The following is a 12,579-nucleotide window of genomic DNA, read 5'->3' as shown; positions in this document are numbered from 1 at the left end:
CAGGCTCCCCTCCTCCGTGCTGCCCACAGCCCTAGCGAGCTAGCTCTGTGCTGAACTAACTGCACAGCCTGCCTGTCTGGGCTGTTCTCACCTTTCAACCTGTGTCTAGGGACTCTAGTCCACTTCTCACTGTCCCAGTCCCCTGTGCTAACTGCCTAGACGTAGGGTGCTTTGGGGTTCGCTTTAAACTGCGCTGCACCCAGCTAGGTGCCTACAGCCTGCTCCATAAGGAGTTTAACAAACAAAACTTCAAACTAGGCGAGCAAGGCCAAAAGCTGTAGTGGCTGTCTTCTGATACAGACGAACATTCCTTGGAGATTATGCATCAGGCTTTATGCTCTCCACATAACAGAACAAAAAGAAAAAGAAAAGAGTTGATCAAATTTAACCAAGTAAGTGGTTATTTCCTGTCTGGACTTGGGGTTTTAAAGCCGGCTCAACACAGTGCAGTCCACCGGTCAGGAATAAGAGCTGATAAGGGTTAGGCATAGGGTTGGAGTCTGCTTGCAGATCTGGTCTTCTTGCAACAAGGAGGGAAAGGTTGAACTTTCAGGTCAAGGTGAGGACTCCGGGTGGGGAGATCTCTTAGCCCAGGGCACGGTGGGAAGCACTGGGAGGCAGGCGGGAGTTGCCAGAGTTGAACTAAGTTGGCGCAGCCCTTCAGGTTTCGCGTCTCTCCGCGCCCACGTGGGGAAGGGGGCGGGGAGCGGGAGGGAGGGCAGGTCCTGAGCCGAGGGGCGGGTGTGTGTGTGTGTGTGTGTGTGTGTGTGTGGAGACTGAAGGAAATGAGACAACCTTTTCCTCCCACGGACTCAGTCTTCTCTGGATTGTGCAGGGCTCGGGGAGTCCCAAGACCGAGTTCACGCGTTCCCAGCTCAGCCCGACTGGGAGAGACGCCCCAAATTGCTCTCTCTGGGGTGCACGGGTGCCGCAGTCACAGGGCACAGTCCCACTTGCCGCACCCCTCCCTGGGTGATCTGACCACCCCCCCGCCCCCGACTCAGTCCCCGGAAGTGTGCGCCTGCGGTCCCAGAGAAGGTAAGCTACTCCCCCGAAACGCGCTCAGGGTGCAAGGACACCCCAGTTCTACTGAGCGGGAACTCTTCAGCGCTCTTAGGATCGGAAACCTCGGCTTTGTTCCGGAACCCCCGTCCAGGTACGGGTCCTGTTTTCTCCTCTTGCTTTCTCTTCCTCCTGGCGTCTCCAGCCTATTGCTCCTCTTTGACTGGCTCAGACCACTCTCATCCTTCTGCCTCCACAGCCAGGCTTTGAGGAACCAGTGAGTTGCAAATCTGGGCGCTTCTCTAACTGCTCCAACTCCAGGAGCTTGACTGAGCCGGCTCGCCCGCGGCGGTGGCGGGCTTTGGTTTTGGGTTTGTTGGGGACCACCCACCTGAAGTCGGCCTGGCGTACACTGAAGTATTTACCTGGGTCCTCTCGGAGCCACTAAACTATTCGGCGACCCCCCCAGGTCCCCGAGATCAGAGTGAACTGTGGAGTGCAAAGGCTGTTGGCGCCCCCTAAAGCCTTAAATGGGACTCTCTGCTGCTGGAGGGGGGCTCACTAGTGCCGGCAGCGCTTATCTGGGGGTGAAGGTTCTGAAGGCTGGGGTGGAGGGAAGCGCTCATTGCCGGTTATGAAGACCATGAGGAGAGGAAGGCTCTAAAGCAGGCGAGAGCGAGCCCCATTGGGTAGTTTCATTTTTGCTCCGTATTTAAGCTCGTTTTCCCCACCAACATCAAGCCTATGGCAGGAACTTCTAAAAGTCCTGACTGCAAAATGAAACCGCGGAGTAAGCCGACTTGAGCCACGGGAAGTTTGTAAAGGGCAAAGGGTCCAGCCCAGATTTGGATCCCAGCTGGTCTGAGCCGCACACCCCAAGTTCAGCTCTACAGATGGTTCCTCTGTCCAGTCTGAGCAAGAATCTGCCACTTCCTGCCTGCACACACCCGGGGAGACCAAGCTTTTGCCTTTTATAGCAAATACATAGCGATTCCATTCAGATCCAAAGTATTTATTTACTTCCCGCGGCTGTTTCTGCTCAGTAAAGAGGGTTGTAGCCTTCAGCATCGCGCTTTAGCCCCTCCTTCCCTTCCAGGCAGGCAGATTTGTGTTCTGCCTTCAGCAGGCTGACTTGAGGTCAAGTCCTGTGTCGAGGAGGCCAGGTCATAGGTCAGGCCATTGGCCTGGTGATGCCTCCCTGTAGCTGTGTTTTCTCTTCTGAAAAGTAGACAATGGGCCAGGTGTGGTGTAGCACACTCGTGGGCCCAGCATTCTGGAGGCAGAAGCAGGAGGATGAGAAGTTCAAGGTCATCTGTGGCCACAAAATGAGTTTGAGTCCAACCCGGGTTCCACAGGACCCTGCCCCAAAATACCAAAATCAAAAAAACAAGTCAAGAAAATAGTAAAGACGGTAGAGTTTATTTTTATTTTGTTTTAGATTTATTTTATATGTATGTGCATGCGTGTGCCTGCCATGTGTGTTTTAATTGTGCCCCTTGAGAGATGTCTGGGAGTAGCTGGAGGCATTTTTTGGCCATCGCCGCGTAAGAGGGGGAGGATTTGTTCCTTTGGATTGTTCAGGAGAGTCCCCTTTCCACAAGGCAGTTATCCGGCCCAGGATACTCAGGTTGAGTCACCCTGGTTTAGCATATCAGTTCACAGGCAGCCGGTGTCCAGCCCTCCTGCTTTCATCATTTGGGTCTTAGCTGATTACCCCAGCCCCCTGTTCTCACGCTCTCCTGCACTGCAATTCCAGGGCCAGAATTCCATTACTGTGTTCCCACCAGGCTGTGCTACCGTCCGGCCCCACACCTTTGTTTTTCCTCCATTGCTAACAGAAAGGGCCTGGGTCTATAGGTGTTTGTCAAGCATTGACAGCAGCCCCTCTGCAAACCCTGCGCCATCTTCCCAGGGTGGAATCTAACCTGTGACCTCATACACCAGCCCCAGACTTCCCTGCCCATTCTCACCCTCCTGCCCTCCCGCCATGCTCCCCACACATCCCAGCTCCCTGTGGCTTTGCTCTTCTGACCTCTTGGAATCCTTCCTCCCCATGGTTTGGCAAACACTACATCGTTCTTTGGTCTTGAACTTGGTCTCTTCTGGATGAGGCTTTTCCACTCCAAGTGACAGTTTCATTGTTCCCTGCTGCCCTATCCAGTGGGCTGAGACTCTCTGAAAGTCTTACAGGAAGAGCAGTGTGCTAACCAATAGGATAATAAATAGTTCATTTTAAAACCGAATGCCTGCTCAGTGTTGTGCTCACTTCATGAGTTTTGACTCTCCTGATCCTTACATCGTCTCTATAAAGTTCACACTGAGGCCAGAGAAGCTGCAGAGTTTGCCTAAATTCACACAGTTCATCAGTGTGGGGCCACCATTCACATAAACATTTGAATTTCAGAACACACACGCTGCTCACTATGTAGGTAGGGGCTTTAGTTTGTATCAGACTCATTAAAGGTTCAGTGAATGTGAGCTGAGATCTGTTGACTTATTAGTGGGAACCAGAACCCACAGTCTTTTTTTTTCAACCTGTGCCACAGTTAGGATCCAGGACCGTACTGTTCGGATGATACTGTTTGTCGGCAGCCCTGGTTTTCCTTCTCCTTTTTGCTTTGCTTGCAGGACTGAAGAGTAGGGTATTGGCCCTAGTCATACCGACTTTGTTAGTCACGTCTGGGACAGCACTCTTGGAGGGGACAGCATAGAAGAATGCAATTAAGACTCCCATTCAAAGGAGGGAGGATGAGGCATGAAGGAAGGGACTCTGGGCTAGGGGGTGAATAAATGCTGGCTCTCCCCTCCTTCTACATGGCAGACTATGCCTTCTCGTTTATCTATTAAAGGTAAAATTTGTTAAGGAATTTTAATGCTTCTTAAAAAAAATGGAGTATTAAGAATGCACACTGCTGACGCTGGATACTAGGTTACAGCTGGTCACTTCACCAGCTTAGAATCCTGTTTCCCTCAAAGCAGCCGTGGCTTTGCAAGCCGGATCCACTTCTTTCTGGTTCCGGGGCCTTGCTGTGTTGGGCCTAGTTTGACTCCGTTGGCCAAATCCCTGCACATTTGTGTACTCTGTCTTCTCACGCAGCTGTTGCTCACACAGCTTTCTCATTCCAGGAGGCTGTTCCCTAAAGTTTAATGCGATGAGATCACCTTGTGTGGTGTGGGGGCCGGTTTCTTAAGGGGTCCGGGAAACACTCTGACGAGGGCTGCTTCACAGGTTGTATCAGGGTGAGGGTTTTTCTGTTCACCAGTCCATATGAGAACTTGCAGTTTCCCACACTAGACCCTTTCTGTCCCTTGGCATGGCCCCTTCCTAGATCACAAGCTGCTGTTGCCAGAAGCAGGTTTCCCTAAGCTATTAAAGATAGGAAGACAAATCCAGACCCAAGATCTGGGTATCTCTTCTGTTTGACATTTGGATAGTCTGACCCCCTCCCCCCAAAAATAACCTGTTCAGGTGGTGGGTGGGGAGTCAGTTGGTACCTGGGTCTCTGATGTCACACCCCATTGACTCTCTCCGTGCAAGATTCTTCTGGGTTTCTGAGAAATGTATCCTGCTGTTAGACTCGGTGCAAATCCCGATTGGCTTATGAAGAGATGTCTTGGTCCAGTGTTATGATCACCGCCTGAATCTTCAGGTGTTACCTTGTATTTGGAATGCTGGTGCAATGTGCAACTCGATGCTGGGTGCAGGAGACACACAGACATGACCTTTCTTAACTAGGTCATAGACCCTGATGTGACAGACTTGTGATCACCAGATTGTGCTCAGTAAGAATGAGAAAAATGGGCATTCAATAGAGTCAGTCTGTCCTGCAAGAAGAGTCAGGAAGAAGCTTGCTGGGCTTGGGGGCAGAACAGGGCCATCAAGAAGCAAACACAAGCCCAATGCAGGAGATCACGAAAAGGCTCTGCAGATCTTTATGGGTTTGCTGGGCACTGGAGGCCCAGAGATGGGTCTGAGGAGGTGTGACTTGTCACCAGTCCAACTGTCTGTCCTGGTATTGCTAGCGACAATGGAGTGGGCGGTCCCCGTTCAGGTGTGCAGACCTTTCAATGGTGACTCTGCCTCCTATCTCTGCTGGTCTGGTTTCCTCCTGGGGCCAAGGGATCAGAACCTAGGGGGTGGAGGAGGGACACTGTCTCCAGTAAGCAAAGAAAACACAGTCGAAAGAAAGCTGAGCTCAGTAGCTGTGCATGGCTGTTTTGTTTTCTTTTCAAAGCCCTGGCTGGTAAACTGTGTGGATGGGCCCTCTGGAGCCCTGGCTTTGGAACAGTTACCTGTTACCTAGAAGTCTGTATGGATGGCTAAGTAATGGGTAATTTTCTCAGACTTAGGGAGAAAGGGGCAGAGGTAGAGAGGGTGGGGAAGGAAAGCGAGACAGAGATTCATGGAGAACAGAGAGGGTGAACTAGAAGAGATGGAGTTTGATATCCGGGCCTATTCTAATGCAGCAGGTCAGTGGCTATCAGGATTGACATACTTCCCTGAGCCCAAAGCCTTTTGTCTACACTTACTGCATAAAGCTCCCATGGGTGATGGGCTCATCTGCTTGCTGCAAAACGGATGGAGGTCCCTCTGCACTCTAAACTTGACTCTGTTCACCATTCAGCACCCCCTGGGAAATGCAGGCCCTTTTGGAGAGAGGAGTGAGCAAAAGCCCTAGTTAGCACAGGAGGCGAACCTGCCCCACCTTCAGGATGTCCATAAGCCGAAAGGGGAGATAGGAAGACAGCCACACAACACAGGGGTAAGTGAGCACAAGACAAAGATAATAATGTAATAGTCCAAAAATTGAATTTCCCCTGGAACCTCACGATGAGAGAAGGAAAAGGCTGGGGCCCTGCTGCCAGCCATAGCCAGGGCAGGAACTGGTCTCCCAGCGAAAGTTTATATGGTTCTGACAACTTGTCAGATAATCCCGCCAAAGGCAAAGAAGATGGAGGACACGGGACCACATCCTGACCAATACTGAGCAGTACTGCTTAGATTTAAACCTAGATTTCACATTAGTACCCGGGGTGGGGAGTGTCACTGGACCTCTTTGTTTCTCTTCCTAATATCTGATTGGCTTTCATCTGTTTTTTTTTTACTGTTTGTTTTATTGTTGCTACTGGCTTAGTGAGGGTGGATAGCTGAGTCTACCAGGGCCCAGGCTCTGACTTTAACAAAGCCAGTAATGGGATCGGAGAAAATTTATTCCATCCAGAGCTCAGGGGATGGAGGCAGGAGAGGGTATCTTCTTTGTAAGGTATCTAGCCTACCCTGGAGGAAAGGACTCCAGGAAGGGGGGGTCCTAGTAATTATAGGGGTCCCAGGGGTGGAGCTTTAGTTAGATATATTTGTCTCATTGAGTCTACTCTCTGATGGGTGTGTTTGTGTAGAGGGGGAAGGAGGAACGGAGGAGGAGGGAAGGAGAAAAGGGAGGGAGGGAAGGAGAGAGAGCGAGAGTGAGAGAGAGACCCCATTCATAGCCAAAAGGCAGACCCACCACCAGATGCCAGCCGTAGACTCAGCCATCCAGCCCAGCTACAGGCTATCTCAGGACAGTATCTGACTATTAAATATAGGCTATGTGAGATCTTGTCCGACCAACAAGAAAAAAATGATTGGGGATGTCGCTCATTTGGTAGAGTGCTTGCCTACTTTGCCTTAACCGTTGGGTTCAAGTCCCAGGACCGCATAAAGTGGGTTGGTGGAACAGGCCTGGAGGAGAACCAGAAGTTCAAGATCATTGTCAGCTACTTAATCAGTTCACTAGTTCAAGGCCAGAAGAGAACCAGCCAGTGGGAACAGCCATTTCCTCAGCCTCCTTTCCGGTCAGACTTGCCTTCTCTGCATCTGAGAGGGCTCTTTTATTTCTTCCTTCTCCTCTTGCCCCACATTTGATGCCAGAGGCAGCCTGCACTTTGTCCTCCTGTGAGAGGAGGCGGAAGTGCTACTCAGCAGATGGGCCACCATAAACTTGGGAGGAAAACAAGGCTTTTCCCAGAATACAAGGCAATGAGCGAAACCTCCCTTCTGCTCTGTGTTCTCCCGTCACTCAGAAGGGCTGTGGCCTGAGGGAGCATACTTCAGGGGATCTCGGTCCTGTTTGGGAAGGGATACTCACAAGGACTGACTAAGGCTGTCTGCCCAGGCGCTGGTACAAACACAGCCAGCTGTTTTCTTCCTTGCTCATCTTTTTAGGACAAAACAGCAGCCCTCACGGAAGGAACAGGTGGCACCTCTGGGAGAAGACAGGCAGGTGCATTGCTTTCTCAAGGTCCACTGTCCAGTGTGCCTCTGGGCTGAGCAATCTCAAAGAGCAGCTTTCTGCGTTGGGTCCCCTGCGGTGCCATAGTGAACCCATGCATACAGATGTAACACTTGCAGGTGTGGACCTGTGTCCTGAGGGCACCACTGAAGTGTCCAGGTTCTTTTGTCCCACTGCAAAGAACTGGGCTAGGGCACATGCTTAGAAATAGAAGGCAACAGTTTGTTGCCAGAAGGGAAGGCCCTCCCGCGAGTAGGGATGGGCTGTAAGCTGAGGGAAAACCTGTGCTCAAAAGCATGGGACCCTGTGAGGAGCAGCTACAGGGTGTTTACAGAGCGCTGGCTGGCTTTCTGTCTTTTGTGCTCTCTCTGTTTCTTGATTTTGTTGTGTGAAGCCCAGACACAGCTATGAAGGATGGCTTTTATATGTTAAACTTGATACATCTTCCTCTGGTCTTCTGCTCAGCTATTGGAAGGGGCAGGGCGCTGAACTGCCACTGGCCTACTTCAAGGACTTGGTCCTGCCATCTCTCCAGGGCAGGGATGGTTTGCAGAGGCATTCTCCAGGGCTGTACCCAGAGAATCTTACGTAAATTCTAAAAGTTACACCTCGGACCTTGCTCTGGGAGGCACACAGGTGAAAGTGAGACACCCGCTCCCACAGATGGCTTGGAAGCCTTGGTGTATTTGCCCAGCTCAACACATGACCATTTGCCCACACCTCACGTGCCAGCCAGGCTTCGTCCTAGGCCCTGGAGACAGATATACAAGGTGCTCTGTTTGCCCCAGAATTCAAAGACCCAGTGTAGAGACAGATGGAGTCAGAAATAGGAATATAGCATCTCACTGTCCATCCTGTGTATTGAAATACATTCTCTAGAAGCAGAGAGTACCCTGCCAGTTCCTGAATTGCTAGGGCCCACTATGAAGGAGAGTTCTCACATACTCCAAGAACTCAATAAGTTAATGTCTTCCTAGTTTGTTTTCGGTGGCTGTAACTGCATACCCCAGACTAGACATTTTATAATTATTATTTTAATGTCTTTGTCATACATAGTTCTGAAAGCCTATGAAGGCCTAGTGAAGGCCTCCCTGCAGGATCATGATGTTGTAGATGGCATCGTATGGCCGACAGAGCAAGCAATCTAGCTTGCTCCTTCCTCTTATAAAATAACTCACACAGGCCTAGGACCTAATCCATGACCTTATTTTATCCTAATTGGCTCCAAAAGGCCACCTGCAAATGTCATTTACATGTGACTTGGGGATTAGGTTTCTGATAAGTGAATTCTAGAAAACACTTCGAAGCCATTTCAGATGTTCTAAGATGCAGAGAATGACAAAGTGCTGTGTGCTTCCCAAGGAGGGACACTTCACTGAGTCTGGACAGCAAGTAGGAGGGCCCAAAGGGAGGGGGAGGAGAGTGAGACAGGTAGGCAGAGGGACTGATGAGGGTGCTATGGTTGGAGGGGGGGAGGTGAGTCTGCAAAAGAGCAAAGTCTTGGTCAGGAAGGGTCTTGACGAAGTATCCGAATTTGACTTGGAAGGCACTGGGGAACTCCTGAAGGGTTTCACACAGGAGGCCAAGTCCAGGCATCATTGTAATGATAGATAGATAGGCTGTGGAGAAGACACTAGAAAGAACCAGCCGGATGTCAGATGAACAGCCTTGATGTCACTGTAGTGTGGGGTGTGTAAAGGCCTGGAATCTGCAGTCAGAGGATCTTGGCTTGCTTTCCTGCCTCCAGCACCCTGTGTTACTTGGGCTAGATGGTAAATGAGAGTGTCTTCTCTGAACGCAGAAACTCTGTTTCCTCATTTATGGGTAGTATGCTAGTGTCGGATTTTGTATGACATAAATGTATTAGCCATAATAGGCATGTGATTAATTTAATATTATTACTCTCATCCAGGCAAGAACTAATAAGTTTCTAAGTCACCAGTAACAGGGGTGGAGAATTGGGCACAGACCCAGGAAACACTTGGCACCGGAGTCAACACGATCTGGTGACTGATTGGATGAAGGGCTACAGAAGGGCAGGAACTCATGATGACTGGGGCAGTTTGGCCTGGGCAACTGGAGCAAGGATAGTGAAGCCATTCATTGTCCGAGGGGGTGGAGGGGTGGAAGAGGGGAGGGGCAGGGTGCAGCATGGCAGGAGAGGGCAGTGAGCTCAGTTTTAGACTGGCCAACTTGGAAGCATCAAGGCCAAGTGGGGAGAGGTGTCTGGGCAGATGGCTTCATGAGTTTGGCATTCAAGAAAGGCCTTAAAGAAGATTTATGAGCCAACTTTTAGCGAGAGGCAGTGAAGTCATATTATGTATCATTTGATCAGGGAGTGTTATGGGGTATGGAAAAAGACCATAGGTAGTGCTTACTTTTCAGTGTTTATCTAACGTTTATTTTGAGACAGGGTTTCGCATAACCCAGGCTGACCTCCAACTTTCGTTATAACTGAGGGTGACCTTGAACTTCAGATCCTCCAGCCTCTGGGATTCCAGGTGTATATTACCAAGCCTGGTATGTGGTTTAAGTTTGGTAAACACTCCACCTGTGGAACCACACCACTAGGTCCAGATAGTGCTTTTCAAGTGTGCTGTACATTCTAAATCCTTGTAGAAGCAGAGGTTTCTCTGTCCAGCCCCATCCTATAGTCACTTTCTAATGGTCACTCAGGGGCTTATATTAATCATAACTCTTGGCCAATAACTCAGGCTTACTACTATCTATCTCTTACATTTAAATTAACCCATATGTTTGTCTATCTTTTGCCACATGACTCATGACATTTTACCAGTACTCTAGCACATCTTCTTCCCGCAGCAGCTGGCTTGCATCTCCCCTGACTCCGCCCTTCTTTATCCCAGCATTCTTAGTTTGGCTTTCTCACCTAACTCAATCGTGTTCAGCTACTGGCCAGTCAGCTTGTTTATTAAACCAATCAGAGCATAATTTACATAGTGTACAGGAATATTCCACAGCACCCTTGTAGTAATCTTAATTATGAGCAACGAAAAACCATCAGGAAGGGGATTGCTGTAGAATCTTTACTTCAGAATACAACTGGCACCAAGGAGGACTCCTATTATTGTGCCTGTTTTACAGCTGAGTAAACTGAGGCACACAGGTGACTTCTCCATACGATTCTCCATGACAGACCCAGGATTTTCACCCAGCTTGTCAGGATCCACGCCTGTGTCAGACTGCTCTGAGAACAGGTCTTGCTAGGATACCACACGGAGCTGCAGGAGAAGAAAAGGGAGACTCTGTGAAGGCAGAATTGGAAGGGGACTTGCAGAGAGCAAGAGGACACAGGAGACTGCAGTGTGGGACAGAAGCATTTCCAGAAAGGAGGGCCGGCTACCCAGGATCAGGTCAAGTCCACACAGGGTGAAGTGTCCATTGACTAGGGGATTAGAAGACCATTGAGTGCTGAGCTGGTGGGCAAGGTAGTGAGAAGGCCGGGGTGCTAAACAAGCGGAAGGTGCGGGAGTGCGGCTGAGCTGCACAGTTACTGACAGAGCTTGCATGGAGGTCAGAAGAGAGAGAAGGGGGGTGAGTTCCAGGAAGCCAGGAAGCCCCAGCACTTAGGGGAGAATCCCTAGGAATGTAGCGGGTGTGGGAAAGCCTTCAGGTCTAGCTCAGCTCTTGTTCGCCAGCCGAGGATCCACTTGGAGAAGAGTTTTTGAATGCAATGGATGTAAGCAAAAATTCTCTCATGGTTTCTGCTGAATTAAATATCAGAGAATCCACATGAGAGAACCTATCCCATCTCCTGGGGTGAGCATCTCTTTGCTCACTTTCTTTTCCACAAAGGCCTTCGGTATATTTGTCCTACGTTCCGGGCAGCAGATAAGGAAGTTCTGGAGGGGTCTGCTGCCCGAGACCTGAGTGTGATATCCAGAATCTATGTGGCCAGCACACCTTGGTGCTGCGAGCTTGGAATCCCAGCAATGGGGAAGTAGAGACAGAGGCGTGGATTTCTAGAACTCTCCAGCCAGGCAGCTTAGCATACTAGGTGAATCCCAGGCCAGTGAAAGACCCTGTCCCAGAGAAAAAAAGTGGGGGGGGGATAGAAAAGGTGGTCATCACTTGAGGTACTGACCTTGGGCCTCCACACACACATGTACCTATTCTTGAACACACATGTGCACACACAAACACAAAAAAAGCCTGAGGTGGGTGTTTCAAGCACCCTGCCATTCACAGGTGGAGCACAAAAGCTTTCTCTCACCATGCCCAGGGAAGTCATTGCTTGTAGAATCCAGACAGGTAATATTCAGGGGCTGTGTACTATCCCCGCCCCTACCAGCTCCTGGGGTTTACCCTCTGAAGAGTCTTCAAGGTACCATGACATTCTGGGGTGCCCTGTCCTCTGTGGGAGCAGGTGCCTGCTCTGTAGATGTCAGGGAGGTGAGAGCTGGCATAGACCTTGAGGAGGAAGGAAAGGATCCCCAGGGACCCCAGCCCTGGGAGAATTATAGAGCCAAGGGAGAGGTGATGGGGATGAAGGCAGTGTGAGGGAGGAAGAGGTGAGCTTTCAGTGCACCTGCTTCGAATGACCCCGGGTGATTTAACTTCTGTCATTTAAGCTTGTCATATGAGAAAATCTAGTTCCCTTGCTAGGCTTTGCTGCTAAGCACAGGAACACAGACTCAACGGGCCTTCCGAAGTGACTCCCTCTTCTTGGGGCAAGGACAGTTCCTGGGCTTTGGGGACCTAGGATTCTTTTCCTCAGACAGGGACCATGGAGGGTTAAAGTCTTAACTCAGCACGGCTTTGCTCCAGCTCCTGACACTAACATCCCAGAGACTCGGAGTTAGAATTAAGATCTGGCTTCCAACCTTGTAAATATTCTGTGGTTGAAATGGCATCTTTGCTCTTGGAAGTTTCTCAGTGAAAGTACACACCTTCACAGAGGCCTCTGACCAGCTTTCCGAGAGATGTGCTGCCCTGAATCCAAAAGGCCATAGGAAAGGGCCGTGTGTGTGTGTGGGGGGGGGGGGGGAGTCAGGTATGCTTGTGTATATGGGAATGTGTGTATTGTATGTTTAGCTGCAACTGTGTGTGTATGTGTATGTGTGTGCAGGTATGCTTATATTGGAATGTGTATTTAGCTGTAGCTGTGTGTATGTGTGTGTGTGTGCAGGTGTGCTTGTATGGGAATGTGTATTGAGCTGTAGCTGTGTGTGTGTGTCTTTGTGTGTGTTCAGGTATGCTTGTGTGTATGGGAATGTGTCTATGTGTGTGTTTATCTGTAGCTATGTGTGATGTGTCTCTGTGTCTGTATCTATGCGTCTCTCTGTGT

General features: G+C 50.0%; 1 protein-coding gene across 3 annotated transcripts in view; it reads left to right on the top strand.

Annotated features, from left to right (window-relative positions):
• The first annotated feature begins 294 nt into the window (after window positions 1-294).
• Window positions 295-12,579, top strand: part of Eva1a (eva-1 homolog A, regulator of programmed cell death) — a 48,812-nt gene continuing 36,527 nt past the window's right edge. Inside the window, exon 1 of one of the 3 annotated variants that reach the window (XM_057779359.1) lies at window positions 295-392. The gene's annotated coding sequence lies outside the window, so the exon portion shown is untranslated. The other 2 variants (XM_057779343.1, XM_057779351.1) reach the window with 2 other exon arrangements.

This window comes from Chionomys nivalis, chromosome 1 (assembly GCF_950005125.1).
Source record: "Chionomys nivalis chromosome 1, mChiNiv1.1, whole genome shotgun sequence".
Classification (NCBI taxonomy): Eukaryota; Metazoa; Chordata; class Mammalia; order Rodentia; family Cricetidae; genus Chionomys; species Chionomys nivalis.
Note: the sequence above shows the minus strand (reverse complement) of the source record. Positions and strands in the feature narration are given on the sequence as shown.